The 17,255-nt window shown below is 40.4% G+C and overlaps 1 non-coding gene and 1 pseudogene across 1 annotated transcript; both read left to right on the top strand.

Moving 5' to 3' along the window:
- Positions 1-5,713: 5,713 nt before the first annotated feature.
- Positions 5,714-5,832, top strand: LOC124173604 (annotated as a pseudogene).
- Positions 5,833-15,896: 10,064 nt separating this feature from the next.
- On the top strand, positions 15,897-16,015 carry LOC124173606. The gene has a single exon (XR_006868673.1). It is a non-coding gene; the product is annotated as a 5S ribosomal RNA (ribosomal RNA).
- Positions 16,016-17,255: the final 1,240 nt, after the last annotated feature.

Here is a 17,255-nt window from a genome sequence, read left to right as displayed (position 1 = left end):
GGCCTGGGAAAAGGCGATCGTGTTTTGTTTTTGCGATCTTGCGGCGCAGTTTTTGCGCTTTTAAAAGTTGTTTTTTGCTAGTGCGCGGAAACGCGACGGCGTGAAAGTCTGTCAGTGTGCCGACAGAAAGAGTAGCAACAATCAAGATAAATCTTGCGGAAGTGGTTAACGATTTAACGAGCTATGAGCTCATGATTTTCCTTGAAGAAGAGTTGGGCGTGAAGGACGAAGAGATCGTCGGGATTCAGTTTGGACCATTTAAGAAGTCGGTGTTCCTCAAGATGGTAACCGAGGAAGCGATGCAGAGGATACTTCAGGAAGCGGAAGGTCTTGTGCCCTACCCATCCAAACATCGAAAAAGAGGACTCGTGAGAGTAGAGCCGGCCACGCGAAGGGCATCATACGTGAGGATATGCATGCTGCCCTTTGAGATCACCCGAGAGCAGGTATGTGGTGTTTTGGGAGACTACGGAAAAATTTTGGATTATTCTGAGTCAAGATGGGGGGGAGAGCACAGATTCAAGAAATGGAATGGAAACCGATCAGTTAAAATGATTGTAGAAAAAAACATCCCAAGTTATATTAATGTGTCTGGGGAAAGGGCGGTGATATATTATGATGGGCAGATTCAAACCTGCTCCAGATGTGGTAGCACCGAACACTTACGTATTAATTGTCCAAATTTAAATACTGTGTTAAAAAGGGGCTATAGTGATGCCGCTAAGTCAATCACAGTAGAGGAGGAAGAGGAGATGGAAGTTAGCTATAGACAAGCTGATTTTGGAGGGGAAGGGAGTGGTATTAAAACACTGGGTACAATTAAAAAGACAAGTGCAGGGAGTGAGGGCTTGGTAAATAAGGACTTGTCTCAAGAGAAAAAAAAGGGGGCAAGAAGAGGGGAAAGGGGAAAGAGGGAAGGGAGAGTGAGGAATCTTAGTGGTGTTTCGGACTCATCCTCTTGCACGAACGGTGATTTAGAAATTATAAGCAAAGATCAAAATGTCACTAAAAAAATGAGAATTGACGGGAAAAGCGTGGAATTTTCCATGACGCGAAATAAGGTACCTGGCTTTCAGAACCGTTTGGGGGAGGGTAAGGAGTCCTCGAGTGAGAAGGAGGGGGACTCAGACATTGGAATTTTCCACATGGACTGGGTCACTGGAATGGCAGGGGACGGAGGGGGAGAGAGGAAAGAGTGTGTCTCGGCCGACATAACGGGAAATCCTGGTGGTGAGAAGGCGGAGGGGAAGGGAAGTGTGTGCGGGGAGGAAAGTGCATCTGCCGTCACGCTTGGTCGACCGCGGGAGAAGCCGGGTGAGGGGAAGGAGGAGTGCGCTCTGGCCGCCACGTGCGTCGAGCTGCGGGATGGGAAGGGAACGGAGGGGGAAAAACCTGTTTATGAGGAGAGTGGCGTTTGTGAGTTGGTCGCTGAGGAAAAAGAACTCCGAGGCGATCAGCTGTTGAACGAGAGAGTCGAGTCCAAAACAGCTGAGAATCGTGAAGAAACGATCTCAAAAGTGGATCATAAGGATGATGATTATTGGGATAAACAGAAAACGAAAAGGAGAAGTGCTCCTATAGTCAAGGGCTTAGTTATTAGGGATTCTCAAAAGAGTCCTAATGAATAAATTAAAAGTCGGGTCCTTAAACATACGCGGTATATCCGCATTGAATAAGGTGCAGGAGGTAATAAATTGTTTCTTGGTGAACAACTTTGATATCCTATTGTTGCAGGAGGTTATTCCTGCTGATTGTTGGAGTGGTTGTATTGCTAATTGTAAATTTATATGTAATTCTAACGGTAACAGGGGAACTGGGCTTTTATTTAAAAATAATTTGAAACCTATTGATGTTTGTTTAAGCCCGGACGGTAGAATACTAGTAGTGGAATTTAAATTTGTAAAAATCATAAATGTGTATGCTCCGGCGGGCAGTAGATTGTACAAAGAGAGGAAAGAGTTTTTCTCAACTACCTTGCCTTTTTATTTAAATGGGTTCACGAAAAAGACAATTTTGGGGGGAGATTTTAATGCGATAACAGAGGCAAAAGATAGTTATAATAATGATAAAAAAATAATTTACCCGTTGAACAAAGAATTAAAAAGTTTACTCAACACTATAAACGCAGTAGACACAAATGAGCTAGTAGACGCTTCAGAAAAAATAGATTATACTTTAATCACAAGAACATATGCCACGAGAATAGACAGATTCTACCTCCGAAAGAACTCGGATGTTAGCCTGGAGACACAGGAAAGCCTCTCAGTAACATGCAGTGACCATAACTTGGTCATTTTAAAAGTATCAATAAATAACAACCTTTCACATACGAAACTGGGCCGTGATAAAAAAATAAATATTAATCTTTTGCAGGACAAAAATCTGCAAGAGATCTTTAGAAATAAATGGAGAGAGTGGAATTGCAGATTTGAACATCTAAACCCGGGGTTGAAATGGGAAATCTTAAAAACAAAATCAAGGGAATTTTACGCTCAACAGGGTGTAAAGAAAATAAGGAATATTAAATCTTTGCTAAATTTTTATAAAAAAGCCCTGAGAGGCTGTCTCAGCTTAAGGGATAACCTAGAGATGGCATATAAAATAAAAAAGAAAATAGAATACCTGGAGAAAGAAAGACAGGACTTTTGCACTGTTAAAAACAGTAGGGATTACATGGAGGGAGAAAATAAATCTTTGTTTCACTTCGTGAGAGAACATAAAGAAAGAATGGAAACAGAAATAAAAAGTCTTTATAGCCCAGACGACAACATTACATTAACAGATGAAAATGAAATAAAAGATTTTGTGTGTAATTATTTCCAAAATACGCTCTCGGTGGGCAGTAAAATTGAAAAGAAAGACTTTACCTTAGAGCATAAACTTTCTGAAGATGGAATCGAAAATATAGAAGGGGATTTTACGTTGGGGGATTTAAGGGGCGCAATTTTGGAATTAAAAGCAGGGAAAGCGGCAGGAACTGACGGCCTTGGGTCGGAATTTTACATAATCTTTAGTACTTTAATAGAAAACAGTTTATTTGAGGCCCTCACTTATAACATTAGGAAAGGTGTTTTAACAAAGTCCCAGAGAGAGGGGAAAGTAATTTTGATTCCAAAATGTAAATCCCCGAAAAATATAAAAGATTATCGCCCAATCACTGTTTTAAATACGGACTACAAGGTTTTGGCAAAAATTATAAAAAATAGAATAATGTTAAAGAGTGAAGAATTCATGCATCCGCTACAATTTGCGGTTAAAACAGGAGGTGACAATATCATTACCGCAACGGGAATAATTAGGGACATTATAACATCAAAGGATACTTTAGAAGAGGAGAATCTACAGCTGATAGGGGTAGATTTTGAGAAAGCTTTCGACAGAGTAAACATGGATTTCCTCTTTGAGGTTATGAGGAAAATGGAATTTCCGACTAGTATCATAAACCTAATAAAAACCCTATATAATGACTCCCAGGTAAAAATTAAAATTAAACCATCGGTATATACAAATTGGATTCCAGTCCAAAAATCTCTGAGGCAAGGTTGTCCTCTCTCAATGTTGCTGTTTTGCGTTCAGCTAAATCCCCTGTTGGATATGCTGATGCAAAGGGGGCTGGGAATACGCATTGAAAATAGAATGCTGCCGGCAATAGCATACGCTGATGATGTGACCATTTTGGCACGGGAAGCCCAGCATCATAGTATAATAAGTGAGGTTTTGGAAACATATTGTAAAATGAGTGGAATGAATGTGAATAGAGATAAAACCAGTTTTTTAAATTTAAGAAGTGAAGGTACCTTCAGTACCAACTTTTGGAAGGAAAACGCAACAATTAAAATTTTAGGGATTCATTGGGAGAGGGATATTGGGAATACAGTGAGGAAAAACTGGGAATTCCTGAAAAATTATATGGTAGGAGAATGCTTTCGATTAAACGATAGAAAATTAAATATTTTACAAAGGGTAGCTTTACTAAATTTAAAAATTCTGAGCAAAATGTGGTATGTCGGCCACGTATTACCGCCCCCAAACGACATTGCCGCTAGTATTATAAAATATATAAACTTCTTCACATGGAAAGAATATATCTTTAAAATTAATAAACAAAGAGCCATTCAGAAATGGGGTGAGGGGGGAATAGGCCTCATCGATTTCCCCAGCAAGGCGAAAGCCCTATTTTACGCTGCCATTGTAAAGACCATAGATGGAGAGAACGAATATAAAAAAGCTCTGTTAAAAAAATCTCTTAACGTGATGGAATCAACGGAAATTTTCAAAATCTATGTGAAAGATTTGAAAGAGATCATCCCAAAGATGGAAATGGCTGAGCTGATTGTTACAAAAAAGGTTTACAAATACCTAGTCAGTCTCAGACAGGATATTAGCATAAAACAAAGACCAAATAAGAAAACGTGGGAAAATTTAAAAAAGGTAAATATGCCAATGGAGTATAAAATAGCGATTTTTAATGTTGTAAATGATTTAGTAATCACGAAAGAAAAATTGTTTAAAATAGGGAAAGAGTTATCGGGTAAATGTACTCAGTGTAATATGGTGGAAGATTTAAAGCACAAGTTCATAAATTGTTTAAGTGTTAGGGAAGAATGGAAAAAAATTAAAAGGGCATTTAAAAATATAAATCTATTTGGTGATGGAGATACAGATAGTTGGAATATTTTATCGTTAAACTTTAAAGTGTTCCCATCGTACAAAAATGAAGTGATAGTGTTCATAATTGGTAGATACATTTATGATATAATAAATCGAAGTGGGGAAGTAAATAAAAAGGTAAATGAAAAAGAAATTATATTTTTAAACAAGGATGCTAAAAACTTATTACTTCAGTTTTACTCCGGCTAAAATGTACTGCTTAATGTTTAACTTTAGGAAAGAAATATTATGTATATGGTTCTTTTAAAGTGTATTACTAATGTATGAAATTAATTTTAACCCTGAAAAAAAAAAAAAAAGGAAACCTCTTTCCTGTGTAAACATTGATTCATTGAGTGCTTTATATTTTCACCTAAATTGTAATATTGAATCTGAATTATGCATTTAATAATAATAAAATGGATCATAAAGACCTACCACGTATGTAGTGAGAAATTTCTTGGGGTTGGTTAAGAGACCGCGGTGGCCTGGTGGATAGAAGCCCGGCCGGCAAACGGAGGAGATGGTCGGTCGGGTGTTCGAGTCCCCAGGCCTCCAAAATATTTTATTGTGTTAATTGGTCAAGGAATGGTGTAATGTATACTATAAACTTTGTGGAATGTATAATTGTTTAAAAATTTGTAACTGTAAGTGTTACAAGATAATAAGAAATTCCGGTAAAAAAAAAAAATAATAAAATTTTTGTTTCATATGACCACTTTGGACTTTATAAAAAGCTCATAGGACGTGTTTTAAGTGTGAATGAATGCAAGTGACGGTGGCCTGGTGGATCGACGTCCGGCCAGTGAAGAGTGAAGTGCAGTGAGTGAGACCGGACGTTCGAATCCCCAGGCCTCCTACTTCAAGATAATAGAAGAAAAGAGAGCTAAAAAAAAAAAAAATGGTCATAATCTGTATGAAAAGTTTTTTATACATTCAAAATTTTTCTTTTTTTTCTACTTTTTGTATGTAAAAAAAAAATTATTAAGGGCATTGAAGTGACTTGTATTATGTTCTATTTTGTATTGTTTTTGAATTCTGACATTAAAATATTTAAAAAAATAAAAAAAAAAATACCACGTTGAATACACCGGTTCTCGTCCGATCACCGAAGTTAAGCAACGTCGGGCCCGGATAGTACTTGGATGGGTGACCGCCTGGGAACACCGGGTGCTGTTGGTATCACTTTTTATTTTTTTCCCCTATCCTTATGAGAACTAATTACAAGTTATTCACCACATGCATGCGTTGAAGGATGTGCATTGCATTTTCTTTCACGTGAAATGGCAGTACTCCCACTTCCTTCAAGTGAAACGATTGAAACACGCCACTTCAGTTTTCCCAATTAACTTTTCCTTATCGCGCAGAACGCTGCCTTTGTGCAGTCCATGCCATTTCTTAGGCCCATACCATTCCTTCCGTATTCTACACGTAAGTTACTTACATCGTACATACTGAAAAAAATCATTTCGCTCGAGTAAATTCCGTGAGTATAGTAAATGACATCTCATGAAGGAAACGTCCGTGATTACAGCGAAAATTATATTGTTCCACGAACGATCGATATAACTTTTTTATTCACCACTCTTGGATAATATATTTCTGTTCCTAGGTTGATACATTCGTTATGTCATTCGTAGAGAAACCGCGCTTAAAACAGTCAAGCCCGGAAAATTTAAATAAAGTAATGTAACGCCGAACAATATACTTCTCGAAATTATTCCTTGAGAGAACTGCATTTCCTGTCTGCATTCCATAATGCTCCATTTCCAGCGAATCCATTTTTAAAATTAAATGCATACCCAAAATAATTTCGATCATGAAACAGTTGACACAACAACAGGCGACATTCACTAAGCGATGGGAGCTGAAAGAAATCGCCATTACAGTAACAAGCACACCGTTGCTACAGACATTTTTCAGAAACACATTTTGAAATATCGAGTACATGAAATAACGGAATTGAGAGACACTAAAGCACATCCAACTACTGCGGGAAACTGGCAACTATTAAACTTAAAAAAATATTTTAACTCAGCTACCACGAGCTATGCATTGCCAGAGAATGCCGAGAAAAATTCTTTAAAAAAAGAAGACGAAGGTCAATTTGTGAAATGCTTTCAACGATTAGTATTCTCCTTTTAGATTTTCTGGAAACGAAAATTAATTCATAGCGTAATAATTAAAACCCTGCTACGTGCGATTCCCTTCATTAACCGGATCGGCTATTGATCATTCATCATTCCTTTTCTTACACGTGTGTAGCGTCAAAAGGTGGAAGATACAAACGACGTAATGTCAGGTGTCACTGACAAACTTGCAACAATGTAATAATTAATCTCGTCATCCGCATCCCGGGACAAGTATTGCATCGTGAGTGCTCAAAAAGTAACACGCGCTGCCGCTAGATGGTGCGAGGGAGGCCACTCCGCAGTCCGGTGCCTGCCTCGCCGGGCGCGTGCAAACACAAGTTTGAACGTTCGATCCCCCGAGGGACAGCGCACCCGGGCTATTGTTTACGACCGAGGTCAACAATGCCAATGCATACGCTGTCGAGTCCTCGGATCTTGACTGTCTCGAACAATTACTATTAATGACAGCAATGGCACATAGCCTTTTCGTCCGAAGACGCAAAGCTTGCGTCCGTTTCGCACGTAAAACCACTTATAAATTCAATCTATGAACACATCATTGTAAACCTGCACATTTCTCATCGTTGGTGAATGTTAATTTTGACTGAAGGAAATTAAATCCGGGCAATGCTATTAACTGCCGACCACCGAGCGTCGCTCGGCGTATCGCATTTTATTTTCGCGTTCAAAACTAGCGGACCACTTCGACTCCCATACGATTTGAGTTCCTGCAAGTCTCGACACGCACACTGACTAGGCAGCCGGTATCGGGGGTGTCGAGCCTGGAGAAAAGCAAAACAAAATGCTGTCGTCCGAACTTGCGTGTCATGCGATGGATAAAATTGTGCTCCCGGAACATGAAGGACGCAATTTCTTTCTTTCATTATGTCTCATTTACGTTGTAATGGCACGCTTGCAATCGGTTAAACGGACAAAGCTTGCAGATGCATTCGAGAAATATATTAATCGCGGAGTTGTTTCGTGAACTATTCATTACATCAATTCCATTACAGATTTATTGTAACAGTTACTCATCAAACGCACGACGTCCTACGAAGCACAATTTCGACGGCCTATCAAAGACAACAAAACGCCTACGTACGATACTTACTATCGACACTTAATTCGCAACAAGCAGAATATTTCAATGCAAGCTAAATGTAGGGGAACACTTCCCACACGCAAATCGGTGCAACAACTTCAGCGTTCGTACTTGTTGAAACAATTGAAAACAACAGCAATGAAACCAGCAAACACCCGGTTGCTAAGGATAATTAGAACGTCAACAATCACATATATCATTCCCTTTCCCAGGAAAGAACAGCGATAAAAAAGTTTGATGTAATGAAATCGAGTAATTATCACTCATGGCGAAAGCTATTTAACTTTCGAGCCCCCACGGTTACCTCGCAACAATCAGTAACGCATTGAAAGAGCACAGTTTACAATATTCCCGGAAATCATAACACATGCGGTGTGCGAAAATGAGTGTCGAGGACTTAAAATAGTCTTCATTCAATCATATGACAATGGCGTTTTGCTGGTCTCCAATTTCACGAGTCTGAGGAAACGTTTCTGATTTTACGTTTTACAATCAATTCCTTTTCTATATCCGATAAAATTCTTTTGGCCTCCGTGATGCTAATACTACGCTTTTCAAGTCACATGTTAACTTAACACAGCATTACCATAAAATGTTATCGTTGCTCCAAATAATTTAGTAGTTCCGCTGCCAAGAAGTTATGAAATATCACACAAGGAATTATATTCGGACGAAAGGAACGTTAACAATAATCAACGCCGGCTGACAGTGGAAATGCGGTGTGCACTATTCGATATCGCTGACTGCTTTCATAACAGCAGTCCAAATACATAGCATTACACTTATTATTAATCCGGATCCGCCAATGTACATAACTTCACACATACAGAGTATACGACCACGATGTAACACCGCAAACACTTCCATTAAAATATTCCGTAATAAATTTTGTTTTCCATATCCGATAAAATTCTTTTGGCCTCCGTGATGGTAACACTACGCTTTTCAAGTCACATGTCAACTTAACACAGCATTACCATAAAATGTTATCGTTGCTCCAAATAATTTAGTAGTTCCGCTGCCAAGACGTTATGAAATATCACACAAGGAATTATATTCGGACGAAAGGAACGTTAACAATAATCAACGCCGGCTGACAGTGGAAATGCGGTGTGCACTATTCCATATCGCTGACTGCTTTCATAACAGCAGTCCAAATACATAGCATTACACTTATTATTAATCCGGATCTGCCAATGTACATAACTTCACACATACAGAGTATACGACCACGATGTAACACCGCAAACACTTCCATTAAAATATTCCGTAATAAATCTTGTGACACCAAACAATCCGTTGCTAAGGAATTCGCGAAAAATATTCTTCCTTCAACTCCTTCGTCAACATTTCAAACAGTGCACAGTGCCTAAGATACAAAGTGCAAGGGAAAACCATCAACGTCTTAGCACATTCAAAGGCAAACACTTTTAAATTATGCCACGATTCACTCAACTTGTAACAATTAAGGACGCCACGACTAATTTCTGTTTTCTTAAGATGCACAATTAAACGCTGGGATCAATCAACCGTCATCATCGTCAAACAGTGTATTAATCACATCACAGTTCACTTTTCTACACAAAAGAGAAAGCCAAGGAATAACACAGACAACGATTATGAATGTAAAAAGTGGAAAAATAAGTAACAGCGTACTTACTCGGCTCTTCGGCTGTAGATCACAATCGCTGTTGTCAACACACTTCATTCCCGTTCATTTCACTAACTTTTCCTATGCATCCAGCGACACAGACACTTTCAATCCTTTCCTCACGATTGCCAAGCGTCACAAAGAACACTACAGAACCGGCGTTATGTCAGTTACAGCTGATAAACATTATACAATTATCACTGATATTAGTTACTCGCGACGTCTTCTCACTGCAGCTGCCGCAGCAAGAGCGATCGAGTGGTAATACAGATTCGGCCGCTAGATGGTGCGGGGGGAACCTCCAGCAGTCCACTGCGCGCATCGCTGTTGGGAATTAGGAATCGCGCGTGGGAAAGCAATTGGGATAATTATTCGCAACGCAGCGGCAATATGCGAATCCTTGCCATACCTAATGAACCATCGATTGTCAATTGTCGTGAACTATTAATGTTCTCCACAACAATGGCACGTCGAACGACCAAATCCCCGCCTTAAAGTCGCATATAATTTCGTAAATTAAGCCAAGATTCAAGCGCAATGTGGTGAACATTTGCATAATTGGAATATAGAGTACTCTTGTACCTCAAAATATCCACCAAAACGTACCTCATGATGCAGAGTCTTACGTGGTTTTCGACGATTTCCAAGCGATTTTAAACCAATATATCAAGTACGGATGTCACTGTTAACATTCGTATGGCGAAGAAAATGATGTAGCAATCAGGAATTACTGAAAGAGGCAGTACAATCTGGGAAATGTTTGTGAGTTTGCCTTTGACGTTTGAAAAGTAATTCCTCTACTACGTCCGATAACATTCCTTGGGCTCCGTTATGCTAACAGTTCGCTTTTAAAATCACATGTTAAGTTATCACAGCTTACCATAAAACTGCCCTAATTATTTACGTTATAATATCCCTGCCCTAATTATTTACGTTATTCCGCTGCCAAGAGAAAATGAAATAGCACAAAAGGAATTACATTCCCACGAAAGGAACGTTAAGAATAACCAAAGACGCCTGACGGTAGGAATGGGACGTGTAATCGTCAACATCGTTAATTGTTCTTTCATTGCACTTACTAGACTTAGCATTGACACGTATTACTAATCAAGATCTGGCAATTAACATCACTTCACTCATGCAAATTTAAGGACGACGATATAACACGCTAAACACTTCCATTTAATTATTCCGTATTCACTAATGTGAAACCAGCAATCCGTTGCTAAGGAAAACATTAGCGAAAAATATTCTTCCTTCCACTCTTTCGTCAACATTTCAAACAGTGCACAGTGCCTAAGATACAAAGTGCAAGGGAAAACCATCAACTTCTTGGAACAAAGAAAGGCAAACAATTTTAAATTAAGCCGCGATTCACTCAACTCGTAACAATTAAGGACGCCACGAATAATTTCGGTTTTCTTAGGATACACAATTACACGTTGGGATCAATCAACCGTCATCATCGTCAAACAGTGAATTAATCACTACACAGTTTACTTTTCCACACAAAAGAGAAACGCAAGGAACAACACAGTCGACGAATACGAGCGTGAAAAGTGTTTAAATAAGTAATAGCGTACTTACTCGGCTCGCTGGTTGTGGATCACAGTATTCACCTGCACGGCTATCAGAATCGCTGTTGTCATCACACTATTGATTCTCGTGCACTTCACTCACTTTTCCTATACATCCTTCGACACAGACACTTTCACTCATTTCCTCGCGTTTGCTGTGCGTCACAAAGAACACTACATAACCGGCGTTATGTGAGTAACCGCTGATAAACATGGACTAATTATAACTGTTAATAATTATTCGCGTCGTCTTCTCACGACAGCTACCGCTGCAAGAGTGATCAAGTAGTAATTCAGATTCCGCCAATAGATGGCGCAGGGGGCCTTTTCGCAGTCGCTCGCCGTGGACGTCCAGAGCGGAATTTGAAATATCGTCTCTCGGTGGGATTTCTTTCCCGGATTGCGACTCGTCGCAAATATGTGAACGCTAGCCATGATGAATGATTTATCGACTCATCCGCGGTCAATTGTCGTGAAATGCGGAAAACAAATGTTGTCATTTACAACAATGAAACACCACACTGTATTCCAACGACGCGAAGCACGGAATATCTGTAAATAATCCATTCATCAAACACAGTATCGTTTAAATGTACATGATCGGAACACGACCGCCTCGTAAATGATCATCTGCCAGTGAAGTGACGACTGTCAAGCGGTGTCTTTCCTCCGCCCGCGATTTCCATTTCATTTCGGCGATCGAAGGGAGCGGACCGCTTCGACTCAAGGCAGGAATACACTCCGTGCGGCTGACGATTCTCGGCATCGCGGGTGCAGGGCAGGGGGCCGCGAGGCAGAGAACATCTCGGCCGTAGGTGCTCGTCGCGAGACGAGGAACTTTACCATCGCATGGCATTGTGTGTGCTCTCGATGACACATCGCGCAGTGTCCTTATGACAAGAGTGGGTTCACGATCGCAGTACGGAAAGAGAAAACGCGATAACACGGATAAGCGGGGAAAGAACTCGGCTCGGTTATACCATAGGTGATTAGAAGTGATTCATTCATAAGCCGTGAATACCGGACCATTTCATTAGCATATTGATTCCGCGACGAATGCAGTGAGCGATTTAATTGTTAGTTACCGTTCCTTCCTACTCTGAAAATGTTTCGTGTCCGAGTTGCTGCTCGCAGTTGTCCACGATTCAATTTTACATATTCCCTAACGGTACCGTAAGTTCTTACTACATTTTCGCATGCCACGGTTAATGACAATCGTTCTCCAGCCATTGGAGTGAAGCGGAAATTACATTATTTCGCGAGCGATCGAAGAATTTCCTTATCCGAATAAATTATGTCTCGTGATTAGCCAGGTCTACTTTCCTTCCTCGATTGCACCCTACATACGTCAAATATCCTTCCTCTTATCAATAAGTAATATCGTTACTGTCTGCCATTGTCAACGACTTATCCTTAAACGGAACTCCCATAGTTGTACATATTCGCAGTACACGAGAGGAGTTCGCAGAGTTTCGGAGTATAGCCGTACATTTAGTCAGTAAAGGGAGGGAACCGATTAATTAATATCTTATGAATAGGCAATCCACATTTCTCTACATTCTATTAAAACGCACGGAACGAGTTAATCCGTAGCAATAAATATCCGTGCCGTCTGCCTTGTGAAATATGTTAATGAACACACTCGTCTCTTCCACAATGATTTTCAAATCATAACTTAATTATTTGGAAAGCTTTTCGTGACATTGAGCAGTTTCGCTTGAGCGCTGAACGATATAGTTACCCTTAGTAACGAAGTAATTTGGTTTCCTGTTGGCTGTTTGCTACACATAAACATTTCAATGCAAGACGTAACGCGAGTACAGCAAATAATGGAAACTTTGCGTCGCTAATTCTTTCAACATTACGTGCGACGTAACATAGCAACCAACGGTGGAAAATCATGGAATTCGCTTATCAAAAATGCCACTTCTTGCAACTACTGCTAATTTTTATTAATAGGGGAATATAATCAACAGATTTAGGCGTTACTTGGTGGAACGATGAGATATTCATGGTTAAATAAAAAACACAGTACTATTCCACAACCTTATATTTTTGCAGTCTACTAGTTTCAACGTTACAACGTCATTATCAAGACTAACATTACTTTAAAAGTTAGTCTTGATAATGACGTTGTAACGTTGAAACTAGTAGACTGCAAAAATATAAGGTTGTGGAATAGTACTGTGTTTTTTATTTAACCATGAATAATAGGGGAATGTTGTCTGCTTAATATAAATTGCCTCCCGAAGACATATAAGACACGGGAAAAAAAATTCTGTGGCCTGTAAGTTGACAAATAGCAATCCAATTTCATACACTTTATCCAAATCGTTTGCTGATTTCTACCGAATATTTTGATGTCCCTCGTGAACCGAAAACTTTGATAAATTTAGTCATAACTCCATAATTCTAACATAATTTTTTTTCGTGCACTGCATTGGAAACCATTCTTGCCATTGTGTTACTTCAGCATGTTAATTAGGAATGGTTTGCAAGGGAAATGCAGAAAAAGCGAGAATGTTATTGATATTCTCCCCTTCTTCGGTTACTAGTGAATGACTAAGTCTCGTATTAATATACCATAAATTAACTAATAACTAGCTGGTCGCCTATTTCGCACTTGGCTGCGAACTGTCCGAGTATGGTTCCGCCGCCGCCGCTAGATGGTGCGGCGTGCTTCTCCCGGCGATTCACAGACTTTCTCTGCGCACATCGGCCGACGGAAAGGCGGCTACTGAAATAAGAAACATTCCTTCGGGTAACCGCGCGGGTGAGAAAATCCCAGAGCGCCTATTTTCCCCTTCATTAAATCACGGGAATGAAAGAAAATTCTAAAATGTGATGCATCATTCCCAATGCAGTCCCCCGTGACTTTGAAATAAATTTTTAGCCGTGGTGGACACGGAATATCGCAAACACCTTTTCCATATACACCGGAGTCGCGTTAAATGCCGGAATCGTCTAAAATTATGCTCCCTCGTCACGAGCATTTTCTTTCGTTGCAGTTGGAAAGTATTACTTGGCGAATCGGATTATTCAGCGTCCTTATTGGAAGATGTATTTGTATCCCTCATTCTCTAATTCATTAATGAAGACTGTTTCAGAAAAAACCAGTGCGACGTAATCCATTTCGTGCAGTCAGTTATAAACATTTCCCTCCATACCGTTTCAAAGTTTTATTCGTCCACAAATTTTTTGTAACGCACTGTCTCTTCGTGCGAGGTTCCGCCACGTGGAAAGAATCCGGGGGTGGGGAAATTCTTGGGTCAACGAAGACAACTTTCCTGGGAACCCGTGTGTGGGGTAGTTCCCACGCTTGGATCCGGGTGGTGGGGGACGGGTTCCCCCACCACGAACCTAAACGCAGCGAGTGGGGCAGGGGACGCCGGGAAGAAAAAAAGAAGTTCCAAGGGGCGAATTTTTCAAAAGACGCAATGGCCTCCTTCGTTTGTTTCCCGTCGACGTAAAAAGTGAGTAAGTGTTTTCTATTCATGGCATCATTCAATACCTGCCGTATCGAAAGACTTGCACGCGAGGATAATCACTCCAATGACAGCAACACATACTTTCATGGCATAGCACCATTAAAAATGTGGAAAGGTAATCGACTGCCATTAATGGAAGTAGGGTTTTGCAAGGCTTCGAGATAACGTGTAATACTTGAAAAAAAAAACGCTCAATGTATAACGTTCCCTCGTCAACAGTACACTTTCATTACTTTCACGCAATAGTCATGTCGAGGAATTTATCAATCAATGATCGGTGTACACGTCCAATGAAGTATTTCCATAGCGCAAGTGAAATTTTAGGGTTGGAAATATTTCCGTCGGGCATACGTTTCACGAAAGCAAATGCCAGTCGCCCGCCTGTATGGGAACATGAAGGGGACTCTTGTTCCCACGGTCGGAAATGGTGGTGGGGGAAGGTACGTCTCCCCGACCGAGAAGCGGCAGCGTGTGACGTAAGCAACTGTCGGTAGGGGAGAACTTTGAATCGAGGTCGGCTCCCTGCCAACGGACAGAGTTTTTGAAGGGGCGCAGTATCGTTCGTCATTCCTCCACGTAAATGTTACGAAATCGGTTCGCATCACAGGGGCAGTAATGCCACCTCATAATCGCAATTGGGAAAAAGAGTGAAGCACGATAAGCGAGGAAGGATAACAACTTCCAATCCGTAATATAACTTGGAGTATAACCACGAATTCCTGTCTCCGTGGCAGTGTGTTGGCATTGGGAGATAGATAAATGACATAAAGAAAAATGTATGAATGTAGGGTTTAAACATTATGTTCCAAGAATGGTGAAAACGATTTTTTACACGTTGCTTAACCAACAAAGAGCATAACACCGTCAAGTCCGGAAAATGTTGATGAAGAAATTGGAACGACAAGAATTATCTTTCTCAAATTAATTCCCTCGTTACGCATTACATAATCCTCTTTTGCCAGAAAATTTCTTTGAAGAAGTAAATGCATCCCTTGCGTTACATCGATCATTAAACAGTCGAAACAACAACAGGCGACATTTAACAATGGATTAAAGCTGAAACGAATCGCCATTACACCAAAAAGCACACCGTTACGAAAGACATTTTTCATAAACACATTTTCAAAGATGGACCAAAAGATATAACGGAATTGAGAATTGCTTAAGCATCAAGGGACTGTTGTCTGGAAATGGTAACTATTCAACAGAAACAAAAGCAGATACAACCGCGAAGAAACCAGATCTTCCTTCGATTCTCAAGTCATGATAACTTTTTGAGGATTCGGTCATGTACTCGCCAACGGCCATACCACGTACAATTCACCGGTTCTCGTTCGATCACCGAAGTTAAACTACGTAGGGCCCGGATAGTACTTGGACGGGTGACCGCCTGGGAATACCGGGTGCTGTTGGCATTACTTTTATTCTTGAACTTGTTTAAAAAAATATTTTCAATCACCTACCGCGAGCAATGCAGAGCCGGAATATGCCGCGAAAATTTCTTTTGAGAAAGAAAGGTCACTATGTGAAATATTTTCTACATATTTTATTCGCGTGTTTCAAGAGTGACATTAACGTAGCGTTGGAGAGGAAAGGCTTTGGGAAAAATCCATTTTCAGTCATTACTGCAATCACTTCCTCGAATTTATTCCCTAATGCGAGAGTTTCGTTGACTCCGATATGTGGTGAATGAGAGAAATAGGTTTGGGAATAATTTTAATTTGCATGCCACGCGACATTTTCCTTCGATCCTCGGTTATCACAGCGGGATTACATACTCTAAAGGCATGGAAATCGGCTTCCGCTTCCCGGTGTCCATTGGGAGATGGCGTGCAGAGGGTTTTTCATTGAATTATTAAAAATAGTTTAAAACTACCCAAGTAATTAATAACGGTCATTTTCAGAAAAGATAAGGTTTGAAGATTGTTATCATACCATCGATGTTCAACGGTACATCTCCCTAACCATCCCACGGTACGTTTCGCGAAAGCACGAAATTTCGATGCTCGATCAACAATACGCCATTACCTTGGCAACGAGGCAAGACGAGAATCAACAACACAGGCGTACGGGTAATGACAGCGCAGCACTCATTGACGTGGAATTAGTTACATTTCTTGGTTAAACGTGGCATTCTCGGATGGTATAATACATTGTATCGTATGCTGGACTCATCGCCTGCCGTTTCACGGAACCGTGTCTCGGGAGGTGGTGCGCCCTAGTGGCAGTTGCGGAACTATCGGCTAGGATTCTTGCATCACGCAAGAACCTCACGGAATTTGAGTAAAAATTGTAGGTATTAAAACGCAATGTGGAAGTGGTACTCGTCGCAAACACTGTGACAAGTGTTCCCTAATGTGCAAGTGAAGTCCCCGTGTCGATGTTGTCCCCGTGTTTGTGAAATGTATGGTAGAAGAAAGGCGGCGCAAAGTGAAGTGTTGGAAGGCGACAGAGGAAAAATTCGGAAAATAAATCCGTTATTGCGTGTGACTGAGAAAATGTGTTAACGCGAAGAAATTGGTAGTGCATACTTTCATGTGAATGTGGTAATTATGTCGTTGCATTGCAAATACAACCAATACATCATTTGTTTGTTCAGGCTGAAGTTGGCCGATGTGTAGGAGTTTGCTGATAAGAAAGGCAAACGATAGGGAA

Source organism: Ischnura elegans, unplaced genomic scaffold (assembly GCF_921293095.1).
Source record: "Ischnura elegans unplaced genomic scaffold, ioIscEleg1.1, whole genome shotgun sequence".
Lineage (NCBI taxonomy): Eukaryota > Metazoa > Arthropoda > Insecta > Odonata > Coenagrionidae > Ischnura > Ischnura elegans.
The sequence above is the reverse complement of the archived record's forward strand: the minus strand, read 5'-3'. Positions and strand labels throughout refer to the sequence as shown.